Source organism: Durio zibethinus, chromosome 10 (genome assembly GCF_047325235.1).
Source record: "Durio zibethinus cultivar Kanyao isolate XHJ-2024 chromosome 10, ASM4732523v1, whole genome shotgun sequence".
Taxonomy (NCBI): Eukaryota; Viridiplantae; Streptophyta; class Magnoliopsida; order Malvales; family Malvaceae; genus Durio; species Durio zibethinus.
The window spans coordinates 25,350,812-25,355,617 of record NC_143171.1 but is presented as its reverse complement, the minus strand read 5'-3'; positions in this window follow the sequence as shown (position 1 = coordinate 25,355,617).

Here is a 4,806-nt window from a genome sequence, read left to right as displayed (position 1 = left end):
TTTAGAGATTCACATCCAAAAGTTTAAAACTTTTCATTTGTTCAAAGATTCATGTTTGATGAACTTTAGGGTTTCACTCCTCAAAGATTCTCATTTGAGTTCTCAAAAAATCAAAATATTTACAAATTATTTTTCAAGTGACTCAAAAATTTGCATGAATGAATGTTATGACCAAAAATGCAAATGCCCTATTAATGATGCAAATGCAATACCTAGATTCTTATAGTGCCATGCATGTCCAAACAAAGTTTAATTCATCAAATTATGTGTGTGTACTATTTAAGCAATGATGCCACCATGATGCATGTAATGCAGACGTCTATGTCATAAAATTCTAAATAATTGTGGTAATATGGCTCTCAAAACTCCACCATTTCGTATGTCTTTCTTGTTTAGTTTCTCACTACTTTGGAACAAGTTTCATTAATCGATCATCACTTGACCATCATTCATGGACTTCTCAGCACTAACAAATTTCAGAACAAGTTTCATCCACCATCACTAGGTCAATACTCATAGGTGTCTTAGCATTAACCATTCCAAAAAAAACTTTATCCACTAATTATTTTCATCATTCAATCATAACTTGCAAGTCATATCGACCAATTCATCCTTGTACTCATCACTTGGTTATACCACTTTTCAAGATTTGCCCCATCTTCATTTTATTATCCAATCCATCATCATATTCTTCATTTAGTCACATCATATATCCTTTTCAAATAATCTCTTTTAGGTTTCTACCATTTCTTCATTTTGTTACCACCATCATCTTAGATTTCTCTTTAAAGGAATGCAAGACTTTTTTATGCATATTGTCATTCATTCATCATTATTTCAATTTTTGACAAATATAATGCACTCATACATTTTCTTGATTTATTCTAGGGATGTAACAATAATAGAACACAAGGTGAATTATGGTAAAGATAATCAATGAAGATCTATTTTGGTACAAAACAAATGGGAAAGGAAATAAATTGGATACATGTCATTGGGATGAATGGTATGTCCAAACGATGAATATCCAGACAATTCTCAACATTGATCTAGGATTCTTTTTCAAAAACTCATTTCATTTACTGTTGAAGTCATTTTGAGCTTGACGAACTTTGCCCCAGTCTTTGAGAGATCTTCAGATGTGTTTGATATTCCACCCATGTGAACCATTTGACATGATCTTTTTCTACCCAAATCACCTTTTTAGGTTTTCAATTTGAATTTTTTTTTCATTTTCTCATTTTTTCTTTTTTTTTCCTTCTTTTTTTCCCCATTTTTTTTCATTTTTTTCATCATCTTATTTTTTTTTCTCATTTTTTATCCATTGTTGATATCTTTTCACACATCAAACTTTAGAGCGGTGTAGCATGATTCCATTGTTTCATCATGAGCAGGCATTCGCTCAACATATGATCATTTAAGTTGAGCATTCACACTTGATCCAAATGGACTTTTCAAGGTTGTAATGTAGGTCAAGGTGAGGGGTCATAAAAGAAATGGATATAATAGGCTCAAAACATGTATTAAAAAGGTTCAAGACCAAAGGATCATTTGATGTAACTTGGCATTTTACCCCCACATCATTTCACTACTTTTTTTTTCATAAAAGATTCTCATTACTTTGCCCCAAATCATGTGTGGCATTTATTTTTTTCTTTTGCTTTTCTTTCTCTTTCCATCTTTGAGACCTTTTGTGATATATATATTTTTTAAAAATTATCCTTCAGTGTAGAAGGTGATCCTTGGTTGGGATTCTTTAGAAAAAGAAATTATAATAGGCTCAAAGGGGTAGCAATGAATGGTTTTTCGAGTGGTAAAAGAAAAATGGTCATTTTTCATCTCAATTGTGAATACTTTTCTTGAACATCATCTATTGAATAAAGCTCATGAACCTGTATAAAAGATTACACATCTTCAAGACGTATCTATTTCACCTCTAATAACAGTTTACTTTTTTGCTCAAATCATCTCCTCATATTAATGTGGATGAGTTCTCAAAATTAAATTTCAGAATTATTGTTATCATTGTCTAAATATTCATTATCTAAAATTTGAGAATGGGAATGTAAATTTATGAAAGGTAACAGAGCATGGAGTAATGGTCGAGTGAAAGAAAAAATGTAATGAAATACATTAACTTGCCTTTATTAAAATGATAACAAGTGAATTCGTATTGCAAAAAGAAATCTAACATTACTCGAAAAGAAATCCTAAAATGACAAAAAAAACCTTCAACCAGCCTTATCTCCATTCTTCAAAATTTTCTCCTTATGCGATCAGGTGAAAAATCTCTATTGACATCTTGCCTCTCAATTCATTGTGACTCTCCGGACCCTTTCTGACCAATGTGTTCTTGATTGTCACTCAGAGCACTAACATCAAGTGTTGTTGCTTTTCCTTGATCAAAACTTAACATTCCATCATTGATCAACCGTTGCACCTTATACTTTAAAGCAGTGTAATTTTTAGTAGAATGGCCAGTAATTTCATAGTGGTAGTCGCAATGGGCTGTAGGATCATACCACTTAGGATAGGGTGGCTTAAGTGGCTCCATATGGCTGGGGGTAATCAAATAACTATTATAGAGTTCTCGATATAATTTCATATAAATCATGGGGATTGGATCAAATATAGATTTTTTTTGAGTAATTTATTGTTCTCGTGAACCATTTACTGGGTGAGTAGGGTGAATTTGGGTTCTTGCAAGAGCTTGAATGTTAAGGCTATATGTAAGATCTTGAAAACTGAAAATTAATCAGTGTGTGGATGAATAAGGTGGTTGTGGAACTAGTTGGTATGGGTAGGATGAGGCATTATTCACAGCAAGATAGTACGGAGAGTAACCTTGGGGTGGATAAGGTTGATAACCCCTGAATTGTTGTCTATCAAAGCTCACAGCTTAAGCTTCAGTTTCTTTCTTTTCTAATGCCTTCTTGGTTTCTCCTCCTTTCAACTTACCATTCTTGATGGCATTTTCAATAATTTCTCCAGAGATCACTATGTCGGTGAAATTCTTTGTTGCATTCCCTATCATCTTTTCATAATAGGGAGATTTCAAAGTGTTGATAAACAACACTATAATTTTTTTCTCAGTCAGAGAAGGCTGTACTTGAGAAGTAATATCCTTCCACCTTTAGGCATGCTCTTTAAAAGTCTCATTGGCCTTTTTTTTCAGGTTTTGTAAAGACAAATGATCAGGGGCCAAATCCATGATATGTCGATATTGACTGATAAAATCATGGGCCATGTCACTCCAGGAACAGATGCGAGCTCTGTCTAACTGGATGTAGCATCTAATAGCAAAACCAGTAAGACTATCTTGGAAAATATACATTAGTAGCTTTCGTCATGAGCATGGGCTGCTATCTTTCATCAATACATGATAATATGACTTTTTGGGCACTTTGTGCCATCATATTTTTCAAATTCTGGTACTTTGAACTTAGGAGAAATGACCACATCAGGGACTAAGCAAAGCCTAGCAGCATCAACTGAACCATAAAAACCAATTCCTTCCACAGCCCGTAGCCTTTGTTCTAGCATACTAATTTTGAAGTTTTCCCGAGCTTCCACTTTTATCTTTTCCCTGTCTTTTCCTTTCAGTTCATCCAGATTAGGGATTTGAATTGGTTCAACTGCCTTTTCAGTAAAGACAGGATTCATATAGCTATGGTAATGCCCTTGATTAGAAGTTGATGGCATTCCAGGATATGTAGGATATGTGTAGTGTTGTGGTGGAACCTCTTGTGTAGACTGGGCTTGAGGTGGACCAAAACCAGGTCAATATAAGGGGTCAGTCACTTCTTGCGATACAGGACCTTGTTGGCTTGTGTTCTCTTCTACTCTTTTCTCCTTATTTAATTTGTTAAGAGCATCCAAAATTTTACTTAACTCATTCTTAATCTTTTCTTGAGCTTTTTCCAATTTTTCAAATCTGTGAGAGTTTTTCTGCTCCATTTGTCTGGCTCTGGCTCTTGTGTTATATCGATAGGTGAGGTTGCTTGGTAGGGCTATCCTGGAACCTTTAACACCACAATTATGATTAGAAATGCTATGCTATGTTTCATGTATGATACATTGATGAATGAAATGTACATTTTCATGGATGAAATCTAATATGAAATGAATGCAAATGATAATGTTAAAACATGATCATGCGGATGCACAAAATCAAACAAATAACATGGTTAGTTTCATAGATGAAATGAAAGTGATGTTGATGCATAATGTTACATATGATAATGAAAATGATGCACAAAGTCAGACAATCAAAATGATTAGATAAACATTCTTCCTGTGTCTTAGTTTCAAGGTATACCTATCAATGGGTAGAAAGGGCTCTATTTTAGGTTTAGGCATTTCTAAGGTTCACTATATGTGGTTCAAGGATAAAGTCTAAAGGTTTCCAAATTGCTCATTACATCATTGTCCATCACAGACTAGTAAGGCACCCTAATCCTCACCCATTACAGGCTACAAGTGGAAAAAGTTCAATTTGAATGGGAGTATTTTGCTAGCCACTGCCGAGACATTAAACCTCACAAAAGCAATAGGTACTTTACTCCCTCCTAGAGGGACGGAGCTCGGGTATAGAGCTCATGTTATGCATATCCATATGAATGACATAATTGATAAAGTAAATAAACATGAATGAATAAATAAAATATATACAAAAAGTTTCAATTTTATTAGGCTTTTGGATAACACAAATTTATTTACTGGCCTGACTCTCAGAGTTCCTTAGTGGAGTTGCCAAGCTGTCATAACGTCTAGATCTGGAGATCTATCGTTAGACATTGACTTGAA